The sequence below is a fragment of the Lissotriton helveticus genome, chromosome 4_1 (assembly GCF_964261635.1).
Source record: "Lissotriton helveticus chromosome 4_1, aLisHel1.1, whole genome shotgun sequence".
NCBI lineage: Eukaryota > Metazoa > Chordata > Amphibia > Caudata > Salamandridae > Lissotriton > Lissotriton helveticus.
Genome location: NC_136063.1, coordinates 1,565,589,835 through 1,565,607,902, shown reverse-complemented (window position 1 = coordinate 1,565,607,902; position 18,068 = coordinate 1,565,589,835). Strand labels below are relative to the sequence as shown.

The 18,068-nt window shown below is 41.7% G+C and overlaps 1 protein-coding gene across 1 annotated transcript in view; it reads left to right on the top strand.

Annotated features, from left to right (window-relative positions):
* The window catches only part of PKD1L1 (polycystin 1 like 1, transient receptor potential channel interacting), a 1,793,388-nt gene that overhangs the window by 613,458 nt on the left and 1,161,862 nt on the right, over positions 1-18,068 (top strand). The window lies entirely within an intron of this gene.

The following is an 18,068-nucleotide window of genomic DNA, read 5'->3' as shown; positions in this document are numbered from 1 at the left end:
TTGCCTCTCTGAAAATTATTTGGAACATTGATTTCTAAGTGATGAATGCGTTTATTTGTCCTATGAAGTGGAGCACTGAGGAGCGCTGGAAGAATGCAATGATACTAAAACAATTATTAGATTGAGGATGTTGCCGTCAAAGCTATTTCACCAAAGTCCTGGTGTAGTGAAAACTCCAAATATCACACAAAGAATATATTTAGTAAATGAGCCATGCACATTCAACAGGAGAATGCTAGGCGAGTAGTAGGTTTGCATTGAGGCAGTTTGGAAAACATGGTCCCAAATGTATGACTAAAGCATTGGGTGGTATGGTACTGCCATTGAAATTACCTCTTTAAGTAGCCACTAAATTTGCATCAAAGATGCACTGTTACTGTTTAACATAAATAGCGCACAAATGAGAACATAGAGAAATCTGGTTTCAGCACATATTTAATATTTATGCAACACACAAGTAAAGTATCTTTTGTTTTAGTCCTGCTAACATATTTTTGGCTTCACACTTCAGAATTACAAAGAAACCTGCCTAGCCTCGTTTGTGCTTGCTTTGCTGCTGAAGTACTTTGAAATATTAGTCCTTTTATAACTATATCAGTTTAGTTGTGTATTAGAAAGCATTTGACATCCTACTACCTTTCATTTCATGCTCCCTGTGTCCTAGCAAGATTTTCACCTGGTTATCATTACAAATTCACCTCAACCCGAATTTCCATGTTTAAAGAGTAAGTAGTAATTTGTCTGAGTACTTTACCTAAAATTTGACCTGTCTTTGAAATACACAGGAAATAAAAAAAATAATGAAAGTCTTTACAGAATGAATTTGTTTCAATTAATAAAAAACGGTTACAAAAGACCGTGCATGGCATGTCCTTCCCCACGCTGCCTTCGGTCATTGGTAAAAACATTGTACCATTTCATTTAGTACATTTCGAACAGTTACACAGGGCATAAAAGTAACAGTTCATAAAATTTGATATGTACCCACTAATTTGGGCCTTTGGTCTACCTTTAGACCGAGGCTTGATCTCTGCGTATGAGTTCTTTAAGTTGATGTGCAGTTCGCTAGCCTATTCAGTTCTCTTGGAGTGGGGGCTCTAAATTAAGAAGAAATTTCATTGCATCTGGGCAGGTGCCTTATTTTAAAAACAAAGGTTTCAATAAAGTGCAGCGTGGATGACTCCGATGTGGACAGATGCAAACTAGGTGAGCCAAAGACTCCTCGTACCGATGACACAATCTGCAGGAGGTGACCGCCTCGAGGGATTTCCAGCAAATGTTTATATCTTTTATTGGCATGACCATAAATCAGCGGACAAGATTTGCTTTAAGATTGATTTGTTCAGTGCTGAGTCAAGATATGGCTGACTCAATTTATCCTTATAGGAGCTGGCAAAGAAAACAATATTACTGCTAGAGGACTCTGAGCCCCAGGTCATCTTGCTTAGATAAGTCTTACTTGTTACCTTAAAATGTTTTTTGAGATTCCCGGTTGATGAATAAAATCCCCCCAGGTTGGGCAGGTCAGGTGCAGTTCGGTACAGGAAGTAGTTAAGAAGTCTGCCCAGGGATTTTTGCCTTTCATATAAATTTCTTTCAGGATTGCTTTTATTGTATTTGGGTGAGGTGCACATATCCCTCAATAGTAGCGGGTGATCGATGCCCAGTGTTCGTAGGATTGTTTGCTTAGGCCGAATTCCATCCATGCTAAGGCATTCCTTACTTGAGCAGCTATCTGGAAAATCAGTTTAAACACTCGGAAATTAGCAGACTCCATGATATTGGTCTGTGCCCCAGGGATGACTAGTTGCCCATAAGAAATTGAGGGAAGTAGCTTAGCTTTTTTGACCTTTTAGATTGGCTCAGTTGATGGGCTGCACAATTTGGACTTGTTTGCAGAGAGCATACGTCACCGCCTTTGCTTTTGATTCTATTGATGCAATATGTGCATTGGGCTTGCCATTGCTAATGATCCAAATCCCCAAATAATTATACTTCGAATATTCTAGTTATTTTCAGCTTACCCATTCTCCATTCATATTTGAGTTTGTTTGCGTATTTTCCAAAGATCACTACATTTGTTTTACTAGCATTGGCTGTTGATTCATTTTCGTCGTTATAGATGCTTAATGCATTCAGTGCTCTTTGTAGACCCTTCTTCATGTGGTCCATTAAGACATATCGTCTCCATACTGCATTAAGAACTGTCTGGTCTGCCTAATCTTAAGTGCTTACAGGTTGGCTTTTGATATTGACTTACCAAGTTCTGCAGTATATAAATTAAAAAGTAAAGGTGCCAATACAGAGCCTTGTTTCAGCCCTCTGTCCCTGTACACCTTCTTTGCTGCTGTGTTCCTTGTTAGCTTGATGCGTACCCAGGTTCTGGTATAGAGGACAATAATGGCGCTCAGCAGCATGATTGGAATCCCCTAGTTTTGTAGTTTTTGCAAGAGTAAACTCCTATTAACACAGTCGTACGCCTCTGAATAGTCTATAAAGCATTCAAAAAGGGGGCGCTGTTTTTCCTGGGTGGACTGTTCAACCAGTTAAGCTAGGGCTAGAATGTTGTCCAATGTTGAGGCTCCAGCCCTGAAGCCAGATTGATATGCTGGTAGTATTCCAACCTCGTTAGCCTAGTTTTGTAGTTCTTGTCAAAGGAGACTTGCATATGTCTTTGTGTCAATATCCAGAAGGGCTTTCGTCCTGTAGTTGGTTGGATCTGCAGTGTCGCATTTTTTGTGGATGACTTGTAGTAGGGAACCTTTCCAGTCTTCGGGGATTGCTCTAATGGTCATGCAAAATTGCTATAACGGGTTAAGTATAGTTGGCCTGAACTTGTACTCCTCTTTCAAGAGGTGTCCAGGTAGGACATTGGGCCTCTGGACTCTGTTGCTTCTGATGTTCTTTAATATTGTTAGCACACGGTTGTGCACATCAAAAGTGTCTGTTGTTTATTCAGTATTTATATGATTTGCCCCGATTTTTCCAGTGACGTTATGCTGGCTGGTGCTTGTAAACTATCGTTGGTAGTCTGGAAGGGTGCTGGAGATAGACCTACAGTACAGTATTTTCACATGATTGATCCATGTGTGGCCTGGAACTCTGTTTTGACGGTCATGGCTTTGCCCGGACAGCATGTTGATGTATAGCTAAAATTCTGCTTGTCAACTTAGGATTAGAAGACTGGAGACGTGCAGCCATTGGGAATCCTCTGGTTGCCTTTTAAAATACCTTATATTTCTTTTATGCAAGTTCCTGACTGCCAACCGATTGTGGAGAGCTATTTCATTGCTCGCTCGTTTTTAGTTGCGGTTGGCTTGTCTTAGTACCTTCTTGCTTTGTTGGATGCTCACCCCTTTGGTAACTTGGTACGAGCAGACAGGCTTATCTCAGGGGCAGTGTGTAAAGCATTTGTGACCACATACAGTAATCCAGTGACAACACTACAGATGGACACTACACAAGATTGTTCTCAGTTTAGGAGTAGTAAAGTTAGCACTTTACTACTCCTAAACTGAGAGAGATCCTAACTTTAAGACTTTCCGTATTCACAGAAGGCATTTAGGAGTCCTAAAGTTAGGACTTCTAACTTCTGTGAATACCGAAATGAGTAAGTGCCTTCTGTGAATACCAAAATGAGTAAGTGCCTTCTGTGAATACCAAAATGGCAGTAAGTGTAAGATTTTGTCTTAAGTTAGTTCTGTGAATCGGGCCCTCTGTGTCTATTTGTAAAGGGTGATTAAACTCCTTTGGGGCTTGTGTCATCCCTTCATCAGGAGGGTCACCTCTAGGGCACGATATTGTAAATGGTTGTGCTGCAAGTGCTGTATTTGGCTGGTCATTACCTTGACTGAGGATAGGCCCCACCATTTGAAAGATTGGATAGAGTTTCTGTGGCCTAAAAGTTTTTGGTTGTTGGTCCACCATTGGGTCTGTTTTGCGACCCAGGTTACTATTCTGATATTTCGAGGCGCAGTTGTAATTCCTTTGCCCAGCGCCAATGTTTTTTGCTTGCTTCAGGTGCTCTTCTGGACAGCAGTTTACATGGTTCCACAGTCTCTTCGAAATTGTCAATTAGCCCGTTGCTGCTGAGCACTGCTTTACCCATTACTGTCGAGTCATAATGGGTTCTGTTTTGACTCCTCACTGTTGCCAGCTGTGAAGAGGTCGGCAGAGTGTCTGGTCCTGAGAAAAGATCACTAACTTAGTTTGTAATGCAGGTTGGGAACTTGACTTCTAAACATTGATTCTGTGGAGCTTGATTTGGGCTTCTCATTGTTGTCGACTGTAGCGAGATTAGGGAGTTTGTCTACTCCGGATATGTTGTCGTTACATTGTTTTGTACTTTAGTTGGGACCCTGTCTTCTGAGGATTGGCCCAGGTGGTCTGTGATCATTGTTTGTCTTTGTTTTAGCTCTTTGACTAATGATGTAAAAACTTCTGGCAGAGAGCTGAGCTTCTCGACAATAGGAAGGCATGAATACACTGCAGAATGCTGCATCTTTAACATGTCCAGTTTCCCTTCTAAATTATTAATTTTGGCTGCTATGTTCATTATAAGTATTGCTATCACCTGCATGGTGTCCATTTGAATTTCTAGTTTTTGCGTTTGCCATGTCAGCGGCCGACAGCGTTGAGTTTGAGGATAAAAGAGTTTCGGTGGGGGCACCCGGGTTGTGTTGTGAACTTTGTCTCGCCAAATAGATAGGAAGAATTCAGGATACCCAGGGGGCTATTGTCTCCCAGTACCAAAAGAGGCGAGCTTTGATTGCATGAAATCTCAATTTGGTAACATACAAGACGATATGATCAGGGATCAATTGATTGTGCAGGGTTATAGTAAAAAAACTCAAGAAAAGTTATGGGCTGCTAGAAATCCTTCCCTTACAGAGGCTATTACTATCTCAAAAGTAGCGGAAGAAAGTGATAGGTGCATGAAAGAGTTAAAAATGATACAACAAGCTAACAATTCAGAAGTTTCCACATTACAGACCGATTCTACCTCCAATAAATCGGTAAATCCCATATGTGCAAAGCAAACACAAAATGTGTCATCTAGAGGGGCAAAGGCCCTTCTTCTTATAATAAACCCTCAATGCTTACCAGGAATAAACAAAATGCACGCTCATGCCATAGATGTGGTAGTCCTTTTCACTTGGCAGATTCTAAAAATTGTTTCGCTTTGACAAGAGTGTTTAAAATGTGGAAAGAAAGGACACTTTGCACGTATGTGTAAAGCAAATCCCACTAGAAAAGTTGCCATGATAGTGTGTGACGAAACTGACGATGAGACAGAAATCATGATGATTACATCTGACAACAACCTTATTAGTACTGACAACATTGTTTTGTCCCGCCCAAAAGCAGATTTTGATGTAAATCGACAAACTCTATCACTTATGGTGGATACTGGTTCATTGTATACCATAATCCCTAAGAAGTTGTATGATGCCACTTGTAGTACGGCTGACTTAATAGCATCAGATGCCATTTTGAAAGGTTACCAGGGGGCAAGCATTGGAGTACTAGGTTTTTTTGAGGCATGCATTACTTTTAAAGGTAGAGTTACCCATGGTAAAATGTAGGGCTGACCCACCAGTAATGTGCAATAATAGTGAAAATAGTGATTTGGAAACCATTTTGACTAAACATGAAAAAGTATTTGATGCAGTGTTAGGAGAGGCCATCGGCTATCAGCATGTTATTAAACTCAAAAAGAATGTTGTGCCAGTCAAGCATGTCGCACGCAAAATACCACTATCTGCTAGACTTGAGGTAAAAAAAATTATCAAGCAAATGCTTGATGATGATATCATTGAGCCTTTGGAAGCCACGCAATGGCTATCTCCGGTCGTGATCCCACAGAAACAAGATGGCTCCTTGCGTTTCTGTGTGGACATGAGAAGCTTGAACAAGGCAGTGATAATGGACAATTTTCCCCTTCCCAACATCAATGAGCTTGTTTTAGGTTTGGCTGGTGGGAAAGTATTCTCACAGCTCGACTTACACAGCGCCTACCACCAAATTAAACTTCATCCAAATTCAAAGGAGTATACTTCATTCATCACCCCTGAAGGCACGTATCAATTTAAGAGACTTCCGTTTGGGTTATGTTCTGCTGCCAGTACCTTGCAGAGAATTACTACAGACATCCTGAAGAATATTGAGCGTGTAGTCTTTTTCCAAGATAAAATTTTAATCTATGGTCTGGATTCCACCGACCACAACTCAATCTTGGACAAAGTTTTAACATGTTTAGTTAGGGCTGGTTTAACTCTACGCAAAGATAAAAGCGTCTTCGCTGCCAAAGAAGTGGACTACCTCGAATACCATGTCAGTGGAAATGGAATTTAACCCAAACCTGACTTGGTCAGTTCCATACTTAATGTAACAGAACCGAACGATAAAGATAAATTGAGATCATTCATGGGCATGGTGGAATACTATGCAAAATTTGTGAAAAGTTTTGCAGAGAAAGTTGAACCCTTGAGGAATATTTTGAGAAAGGGAAAAACATTTGCTGGGGGAACTGAACAAAAATATGCTTTTAACTTGATTAAGGAAAACATTGTAAACACAAATATTCTTTCCAGTTTTGTACCATCTTTACCTACTGTTCTGACTGTAGATGCTAGTTCTGTAGGCATTGGGGCCATTCTTATGCAAAAACATGCTGTACAACAAAACACGGTTGCCTTTGCATCTCGCTCGTTGACGGAGACTGAAAGAAATTATTCTGTCATTATGTGAGAGGCGCTGGCGGCTGCATGGGCTACTAGGTATTTTAGAGTTTATTTGTGGGGAATTTCATTCACACTCAGGACCGACCACAAGCCTTTATTAAAAGTGTTGGCCCCTGGAGGTATTAAAAATTGTTCTGGAAGACTAGCCAGGTTAGCAGTCAGTGTCCACGATTTCATGTGTAATGTTGAATATGTACCTGGGTGGTGTAATGGTGTTGCAGATTGCCAATCAAGATTGCCAGATACAAAAGTTGGCCCACAGGAACTAGTAATCGAAAGTGTAGTTGCTTATTTAGAAGATCTTACAGAAGATATCTCTAGATCCATATCCAAAGATGAGTGGATGGAAGCCATGAGGAAAGATCCCCTCATGGAAAACTTAGTTAAAATGTGCAAAGAAGGCGTATCTAGACAGAGTACAGTGTGGCCCACTCTCAGACCCTATGTCCAACTACAACATGAGATTTCCACGCAGGGATATTTTATCTTGGTAAAAGGTGAGAAGTACATACCACCAGAGCCTCTCAGGTCTCGCATTATTGCCTTGGCTCATGAAGGTCATTTAGGCCAAACCCTCACTGCCAGACGTCTTAAAGAAAACTTTTGGTGGCCGGGCATGGATTGCCAAGTCAAATTATGGGTAGAACAATGTGAGGTCTGCAGGGAATCCGAGAAAAGGCTTCAAGTAGGTGCAAGTACTCATTCTTATGGACTGGTGGTGTCTGAAGAAGGTGTTTGGCAAAAAGTTTGCATTGATTTTATTGGTCCTTTTCATGAACTACAAGACAGTAATAAATTTGCTCTGGTGTTAGTAGACTCTACTTCAAGGTTGGTGGAAGTTGCATTCATGAAAAGTCCACCATTGAGGTACTTACTGACATTTTCAGAAGAGAAGGTATTCCCGCTATGATTCTATCAGACAACGGTTCACAACTTACTTCTAGCGAAATGGAAAATTACTTCAATCATGTTGGTTTGAAATATTTACGCACTTCACTATACAATCCCAAAGCAATGGTTTATGCGAGAGAGTTAATAGATTAGTCAAAGGTACTATGCAACTTGCTTTTGCATCTAATCGGTCTGTTCAAAAGGAGATAAAAGAAATGCTTTGGGCGTATCATACCACAATCCACCAAAACATGACAAAAACACCCTTTGAGCTTATGAGAGGCAGGCGAGCTGGTACAAAATTGGTTCCTACTTGGTTACAAAACCCAGATCTGGTGGTTGATCATCGTTCACATGTTACCAGTAAAACAAACATGTCTAAAGGTGATCTGGTTAAGGTCAAACCTGGTGGTACGCATAACATTTTCAACCAATTCAGAGGGCCTTTTCAGGTTGTCAGTATCTGGTAACTATGTTAGATTACAGAATGGTCAGACATGGAACCTTCGAAGAGTAGCCTTATACCAAAAGAAAGATAGGCAACCCTACCTTCATTTTTCACAGTCACAAGGTTTACCATTTCAAGAAATTGTTGATAAGAAGACTAATAGACCAATTTGTAAGCGAAAGTCACCCATGTATTTAAAAGATTTTGTTTAGATATTTAGTAAAGAAGTGGGTAGTGATTGTAGTTACGTTATTTTTCCACTCGTATATAAATTCTAAAAATGTTGATTGCTTTTACATTTAGTCTTTCACCACACAATATTTTATGACACAGTGCAAGAATCATTTATTTGTATATACATTTTATAATATGTTCATTCATGTCATCATTTTTATGTTAAAGGAAAGGAGATGTGTTCTGTTTATTGTATGCTCCTATCTCCTCGTGCTTGCTCGTGAGTTTCTCTGAGCTCGTGGTGGCGGTTCCCTCGTGCCTCTGAGCTCAGAGTTATCTCACACAGCCGTTAGATATAGATTCTAACTTGGCTCTGCTGGTCGGAGTTTCTCTGTTGTTACTTTGGAAATAAAGAAGTTGTCTTTATCCCGTCAGCTCCAGCTTTTTATTTATAACATGATTCCTTTTCCATCACCCATTTCTAAAGAGACTCTGAGGTTTCAACTCGGAATACCACAGCATTCCTGGAATTACCAATACCCACATAGAGAGGATGTGGCATAACGGCCAGGGGTCGACCTCAAATCTGAGGAACCAGGTTCGAGTCTCGGCAACGATGCTCAACATCCTGTGATTCTGGGCAAATCAATTAATCTCCCCTTGCATAACAAAAAAAAATGTGTCCTTGTCTAACGCAACTGGTGCTCATGTAAAGCGCTCTGATACCGAATACTTTCCGGTTAAGTTCGCGCTATATAAAAAACCTCAGAAAAAGTAAAGAAAAAAAAGTGTTAATTACGGGTGTGAAAATACAAATGTAGTATTTTGAGCCATAGTGGTTAAAGAGCAAAAGATAGAGTGCAAACCATGCATGTCCATGATATGTCATTGTTCTGAAACCCTTTCGAATTTCAAGGATTACTCAGAAAATGCACATACACTCTTAAAAAACTCAGGGTGGACTACAAAACATCCAGGCAGTGATAAGATCAGCGGCGGCTCTTCCGCTAAAGTGAAATACTCTGCTAAAACAGTTTCCATTGTTTTACTGCAGTAAATGGATGATAATGAATCTAATAAACTGGTGCTAAAATGCTGCTAAATTTCCATATTTGTGGCGCTAAATTTGCTAATCCATGCCGCAATATCCTGGGGGGTCTGTAAAATGTAGAGTGCCCAAGCAAAACCGTGTAGCATGAAATGATCTAATTTCAACCTACGAAATACCACCAAAATAAAGGATGATTTACACAGAGATAAATGTGAATGATGAACTCTTATTACGGGTGATTGGCAGTAGTTTTACAGAAACATGAGAGAACTGGGTGTTACATAAAAGGTAGTGCCACCAAAGGGTGACACAAAGAGTCTGGGGAGTGCTGTTATATAGATGCAGATGTCATGGCAGGCCAAGTAGATAAGCCGCTGCTTTATATTATTGTGGCAGTGGCAAGAATTAAAAATACCAAAGCTAACCCACTTTCACAAAATTTTAAAATAAGGTCTCACACACTTAATTACATTCTCAATCGCCTTGAGGACTGTTAACACCATGATACTGATCGTTTGGGACACCAGAAAACCCCAGGAGACTTCTTGGTGCTGGATGAGGAACTCCGTGATAAAGCATGCCACTTTAAGTGCGCAAGGGTGTTTAAAAACTTAGCAATGTACATGTTTGAGAACTAAATAGGACTGTACCTTGCTTATTTGCGTAAGCTTTGTATCGTCAGAACTGTCCCAAAGTTCCAGGTGCCCAGAAAGCAAGATGGTATATTCCTATCTCATTAATGAATCTCTCTATGACCCAACTCACTCCACCTTCCAGTCCCCACCCCCTTCGTCCTTCAAATGAACACAGCCAACACTTGTTTTAGGTCTCTCTTAGGGAAAGGGCATCAATGTATTTTTGTGGTTTGCTCTTCAAAACAAAAAGGAGTTGACAGATTCTATTCAGTGATAGCTGTGCACCTCTGTGACAAACCCTCCTTCCCATTGTGTGCTTTGTGTGAGAACCCTTTGAAGGCTTGGAGAGCAGAGATGTTTTGAAGTGTGATGAACTATGTTCTTCCAGACAAAAATGTGTATCAATCGAATCTTCTATGGTATAGTTCAAGGGGAACATTTCCTATTTGCCCGAACTGCTTGAAGCATACAGGACAACTGCTGTCTAGCTACACTGCTAGTTGTTTTAGCCCAAACTAACTTTATGCTATACATTTTGTAATACCATTTTCCAAACGAATAATACAAATTAAATGCCCCTACAGCAGTAGCTGTAGTTTAAAACCACACAGTAAGTGGTTGGGACAAATCTACCCTTTGCTCTGCTTTCCAAAACTGTACCATTGGCATTTTTTGCTGCAGGGGCTTGTGTATCATTTGTTCAGTGAAAATCCTGGCTGCCTGATTTAGCATCATGTGAAAACTATGTAGTAGGCCAAGTGACAGTCCTACTTACTGTGCATTGTTGTAATATATTTTCTTTTTCACCACTCTGACCAGATGTACCTTGGAGGTAAAAGGGTTGTTCCTGCAGAGTAGGTAAATATGTCACCAAATGGGACTGCTCACATCATTCAACTTTGCCTCCACGGTTATCGTAGACTCTATTTATACTACCAGGTTATTAACTGTTGGGACTCTATTGATATCTAGCTTCTGGAAAAGGTAGACAAACTGTGCTGTGGAGAAGAGGGGAAATCTGGTGTTGGTATCTGTGTCAATTTTACTTCATACTCCCCTTACAAGCTCTGTAGATTTTATGGTATGTGATAAAGTCCAAAGTAAAATCTCTGGTCTTTAAACAACTTATCTCATCGGCATATCTGATACATTGCATACTTAGACTAATTGTGACAGCAAACCGGCGACTGGAGATCACACTAATGCACATATACCTGCTTTTTAGGTCTCGCCTACGCAGTGCGCATCCGCTGCATAGGAGGGGACCTCATGTAATCGATTCCGTTTTTGCCTTAAAAAAAGTGCATTGCTTTGCATGGCAGCGCATGCACGTTTTGGTGATTCCCTTGCGGGAGCGCGCACCGCCATAAACGCTGCACGGCCCCTCCCTCCCGCCTCACCCCACCAGTAATAGTTTGACACTGGCACTTTCACTTTCGTTCGCGGCCGCAATTTAATGGGCCTGGACATGGGCAGGCGCATGTCAAACACACCCCCAGGCATTTGCCTACTGGAGGCAAAGTGTGTTGTAGAACAGCCTTAGCAGTGCACCCCGGGACAGCGAGGCACTGGCTCCTGTTCCTCCGAGCATGGAGGAGGCAGGCAGCAGCAGCGCTTCCCTGCAGCGGCATGGAGGAGTGAGGGGGCAGGATACAGGCGTGTCACAGGATCCCCAACTTTGCAGTGAAGGGCCGGGCTCAAAGTAACACGCAGCCACTGACTGCTGCAGGAAGCAAGAGGCGTGCGCTGTTTCAATTTGAGCAGCCGTGGTGAGGGACTCAAGGCCAGTGCGGGTCATACAGAGCTGAATCACAGGCGCTTCAAACACTCCCTTTAAAGAAGCACCGCACTATGCATGGAGAACAAAGTCTCCTGGCGGGTTAGAATGCGATGGAAAATGCGAGCCGGTTTGTTGCACAGGTTATGTGTTGGCTGGTCACTCCTCACCCTGCTTCAGTACATCTGAGGCAAGGCCGGTGAAGGGTGGACTTTCGTCCATGTTATAGTGTTAAGCAGTGTGTAAAGGGCACTTGACCTCAATGTCTGCACCACCAGAATTCAGTGGCAATCCTCTACTCATCTGTGGGTTTGTCCACTATTCATTTTTTATATTGTCTGTTTGCTGGCCAGCTGCAGCACTCCACCCATGGTGAGACCATCAAACCTTGATAGTGCAACTGTCCTCAGGATGCCAGTAAGTGCCTCAAATGCAAACCTATCCAGCTAAGAAATGCTATTTCTATTTGAAGTATGGGACATATAAAATTGAACTAACAAATCAGAAATTCTAACTTAGTATTTCTGATAGGGAATTAAGTTCTCATTGTATCTTTCAAGAGCCACACATTATACTTAAGCAGTGCACTTACAGCAATTATAAACAAATTCTTACGATTTTGATGGATATTTTTAAGGGGATTACTAAGGGCGGTTTTTCACGATCTCACCTTGCACAGAGTTATTGCATCCGAGTTACAAGCTCACTGTTGAGTATCACTGTCCACAAACTCCTTAAGTACACCTTTCTTTCTGCACTTCATAATTCCAACAGGCACCACTGTGAGGTCAGCAATCAGCACTACAGACTGGACGACACCTCAAGATTGATGGGGTACTGAATATATAAAACATCCCCGTGCTGGGCACAGAGTGGTCTCCGTTCCTCCTCTCCCGAGATCCCCATTTTCTGTACATTGCTTCTTTCCCTTTATTGCTCCTGCAGCCCTGCTCATGGCAGACCAGCTCTGCGCCTGCCCCACTGTCTCCTCGGTTTCTCCAAGCACTGATTCATGTGTTCCCTCCTGCCCTCCCTTGCACACAGGGCTAATATACACATTTTCGAAGATTAATGGCCTTCGCGCGCTGCATCTACTAAAATGGATTGCTCTGGTTCAGTGTACTGGTTTCACCCCGACAAGTACATATCTGGGCGGGAAAGGATTATACATTAATTTAATTTTGCCTTTCCCGAACCTTTTTTCCTAGCTGAGATTTTCTGAGATTTCCCACACCACTTCACGAAGCACTAATTTGCATTTTTTCATGCTGAACTACAGCAGATTTACTGCCAAAAGACTTTCACTTGAAAACTTCCAATCTTTTTGTAGTCGATGTTTTGCAATTCATTCTATATTAATCACCGGTTTCGATTAAACATTTTATTAGGAAGAGTTCTGTATGGCTGCAGTAATCTTGTACGGCGGGGGTTTTGTTTGTTACTACAAATAAATGTTTTTTTTTTTTTTTATAATATACACCGCACATGAGGAATTGATAACTCGCCGCCTGTAGCTTGGAACTGAAAACGTGAAACGTGAAAAACCTTTTATTGTTCGATTACTTAAAATAATTACAATATACTAGCAATATAAAAAAATTGTGTAAAAAAGAATGTTACATTCCCTGTTTGTTACTACGACCTAGTAGAGCATAAAACCTTAAAAACAGTATCACATTCTAAATATACAGTTTGAGTGCAAAGTGCATTAGTTTCAAGCGGGAGGTGTGCCCGCAACTCCCCTACTTCCGGGCCAACTGTTTTCTTTATGAGACTCTATTTTCGCGGACAGTGCAGCTCGAATTAGTTCTAGGAATTTCCCCAGCCGTGCAACTGTTTGAGTTGAGATCGAAGAAAAGCACAAGTCCGAGACTTCGCTGCATCGTGTGAAGCCCTGAGCTCTGCAGATTGGGGTGACCAAACGATGCCTCTAACTTTGGGCAACAGCACAGCAGATGGAGCCAGGATTCCTGATGGTAATTGCAAAGTCTACATGCAGCTGACTTAGCCGGGCGGGCCCAGCTTTGATTAAAACTTGGAACTTGCAACTGGAAGGACTGCTTCGTGGTTTAATTTTTACACATCTGATAGCTGACAGACATGGTTCTGCTACCGCTGTATAAAAGAAGAAAAAGTCCCTACACAGACTCACACCTGGGCTTTCGCCCCATCATTTCAAATAAAGTTCGCAAAGCAAACGCAATCCATCTACTGAAGCCACAACCAAGCGCGTTAAAAAGGAGAAAGCAAATAGAAATTCCAATTGGCCAAAAGAATGCACGTTCTGAAATTTTAGGTATTGCTTCTAGGAAGTCCAGTATCCATGTCTGTCTACGTCATGTGTTCCTCCTCTGCCAACACGTGCTTTTATACCATCAGCCCTGCTTCTGTGAATAGCTGTTCTCTGGATGAAATTAAAAAAACTACAAAGGCCTCCTTTGTGCAAGGCCAGGCTCCTTCTTACAAAAGAAAGTGCAGTAAATTAATTTAGACAATGACATCATGCTCAGTCGACCACAGGATACTAGGTTATTGCGGAAGTGTTAGAAATAACTATATATGTATTTAACGCATTGCGGACCACTCCTAGGCACTGACAACATGTGTTAACCACTATACAAATCAATGGAACTTATTTTGTCTATCAATGAAGGATGAAAAGCTGAGTGGATTGGCAGGGTTTCAAACCTGTGACATGCAAGCTGCACAAAGATCTCAGCAATGGATGCATTAGTCCACTGAGCTATCTTACTGGGATAATTAAAGACAGGATAATGTCACCAGACTGAAGAGCTTAAAACTACTCTGAAACGACAAGTTTATTGTCTCTTTTCGCTGCTTGAGGTTTTCCCTCACTCATCTCAACCCTGTTAGTCAAATATGCCCAGACCTGGAAGAGGTTGTAATGGTATTTAAAGAAGGGGAGGAAGTCTGCAACTACTGTTGACTAAGCATTGTTTATGATGTCAATGCGACAGCTTTAGAAACCATATAAATATTTTTCATGTATCATACTCTAGGCTACATGTGATTTTTACATGTGACCGCCGTCCCCAACAGTCATCTGCTGCAGCAGGCTTTGAGTGGAGTCTATTTTCCAAAACTCAAGAACCAATGAAGGCTGCAGCCAAATGAGACGATGTGGCAGGAGAAAAGTCACTTACAAAAATATCATCCCAATCTTACCTTCAATTGGAGATTTTTTGACAATTATATTTAGGACAAAGCATTTCTGTCAGACACTATGTTAGTGACAACATTGTAATACTCACTATTACAGGAAGCAAGAGGCGTGCACTGTTTCAATTGGAGCAGCCGTGGTGAGGGACTCAAGGCCAGCGCGGGTCATACAGAGCTGAATCACAGGTGCTTCAAATACTCCCTTTAAAGAAGCACCGCACTATGCATGGAGAGCTACATGGAGAGTTCATGCGCCAGTCCAGAGCAGGGACTAAACCACAAGGATTCAGAGTGAGAAACATCCCTGGGCTGATTGTCCAAATTCAGAAATTCTTGGAGAGGTAGTCCCTAGTCACCAAAACGTTGCTCTAAGGGTTGGATGATGTTTTTAGTGGAGACAGTCCAAGAGATGGTATTAGCCCTCATAATGAGATGTTAGAGCTAGAAGAGAAATTAAGAAAATGGAATGCTCTAGAAAAGACAAACAAGAAATTTGAGAGTGAATTTATCTCTTTTAACAAACACCTACTCGTGAAAAATGGATAAATTAAGAAAAGATACAACATACTTTACAAAAGAAGAAGCATATCCATATTTGGATTAGGAGCTGAGCAAACGCTAGATACTCGCGCGGTCACGGCTGACGTTCAGCAGCAATAGTGACGGACTGTTTGAGTTGGACTAGTACACATTCAACAGTAAAGGGGATTGCAGGTATGACCATGAAGGGCAACCACCCGGTATAAAAAACAGATAAAATTGGTGCAGTGTGGAAAATTGACCCTTGCCTGATTAAATGGCCGTACGTTACCCCTTGCAATGAAACATTTTGGTTTTTATGTGAGCAGACCCACAGTACGGAATAAAGTAATACGGCCAGTGGTTGTCTAGCACATTTTTAGATTAGGAATAGCGGTATCCCAGTCCAGACCCCCGCTACTCCCTGCAGGGTTAACACTGCTGCATACCCGGATGAGTAATCTGGTGCACTGGCAACACGTGATACCCCACTTAGCACTTTGTTCTTTTTCTTACTTCACCACAATTTTTGTTATGGGTTGGCAGTCGCTGATGATGTAAACCTGAGGATGCAGGCGAGAACCAGTCTGCAAACTCCCATGGTGTTACTCCTGTGAGGCACTGCCAACCTTTCTCACCACTTTTTCCTTTTTCCTTTCCATGTTTGGTTATTCCCATTAGAGGGTGGTAAAGACCAGGGAGACAGAGCCCACAGACACATCTGATTTTAAAGAATAGCAGGTGATCCAAGTTCCCCTAGAATAGACGGCATAAGTATAACCACTGTTTCGTCACACAAAGTTGGTTGACCCCAGACGCATGGAGTTATCACTGAACAGTGTATTCACCTATTGTACAGGTCCTTCGTTGTTTGTAAGCATTATTACAACCAAGGGCATTATCAGGAAAGTGATTTGTCAGGACAAGGATGAAACACCCAAAAAGTCACCCTATTTTCAAAAAACATCTGACTCAAATAATGAAGGTAACTCCCACCAGTTTGAGCAAGCAGGGAGAACACTAATGTTTGACCAGGGTTCCGAGCACACACACTCCTTTTTTTGGCCAGGTGAGGGGGCAAAGGGGCCCAAGACGGCAAAGATTCCAACCCAGATATAGGGGGAGGGTATCACCCCAGCAATAAAGCACACCAATACCTTAAGACCAGGAATGACCAATATTGGAAACCATGAAGGAGATCTTGATTTTTAATCATTCCAATATAAGTTCCAACTCTTTTATCCAAGGGTTTATCATTTGTCTCCCACACAAATGCCAATAAATTTGGGTTATTCAGGACACATCTTTCTTCAGAAAGATACGCTTGAAAACTTCTTTGCAGGTTCGGAATTACCAGATCAGAAACAGATTAACATCTCTGCCCGTGCGCCACTTTCAACTTTTACTCCTGCCCTGGAACAATTGGGTCCAGAGGTTGCCATCTTCGAAAGAGTTGTTCTCAAGAAATTGAGGCAGTGCACAACATACATCCCAAAACCTGTACCTAATCTAGACGGGGAGGAGCAGATGGCCCTAAAAGCCGTTAAGGACGATAGACTGGTTATAGACAAAAGTAGTGACAAAGGTGTTGGAACAATGTTACTAGACACAAAGAAGTACATTGACGTGATGCAAGTTTGCAGAAAAATACAACAGCTGACCACTGGGTCTCTGAACGCAGGGATTATCGGTAATAAAGAATGTGAGTTCTTAAATGCTACCACCCCTCGGATGGCCAGTATCTACGGAGTACCCAAAATCCATAAGGATCAACATTACCCTCCCTTTAGACCCATATTTACCACCTTAGGGTCAGTCACTGAGCCATTATCGAAGTATGTGAACTCATTCCTGCGCCCTATAGTTCCACACATAAAATTGTACAGCAAGGGCACGAGGCATATGATCGCATCTGTTGAAGGGGTGAGTTTCAATGAACATAGGGAATTGCTTGTTATGCTAGATATAGAGGCGTTGTACAGCAAAATGCTGCAAGAAGCAATGATAAATGCAATAGATCTCCTCATGCAAAAACATCTGAGGGGATCTTCTACGACTTTCATTGTAGAATGTATTAAAATTGTTCCATGTGAGAACACCTTTAAGTTTGGGGGTACAACGTACGAACAAATCAAGGTAGTTGGCATGGGCGTGTCTTGCACACCCAGTGTTCATAATGAACTGACCCCATATTATGAATCAGTTAGACTCTGGTCACGTAACATAGATGATGCATTTTTCATTTGAGCTGGTGAATGGGAAGATCTTACAGGATTCATCGAGTAGCTGAACCTAGGGAACCGGTATCTGAAATACACAGCTGACATCAGCCAGGAACAGCTAGAATTCCTAGATATTTAGATTTGCTACAGAGCAGGAAAACTAAACGTTGACATATTTGTAAAATCAACAGCACATAACGTTGCTCCATTTTGATAATTTTCATCCCAGGAGCCAGAAACAAAGCCATTCCGACAATCTCTAAGGTTAAGGCGCAACTGTTGGGAGCCTTTGATACGGAGTCAGTGAATATTAAAGATAGGTTTGTGAAATGGGGCTACCCAAAGAGGCTTGTGAGCGAGACCTACTAACAAGCCAGATTCTATGATAGGGTTCATCTTCTGCACAATGGAAAGCCACAAGAGAATGC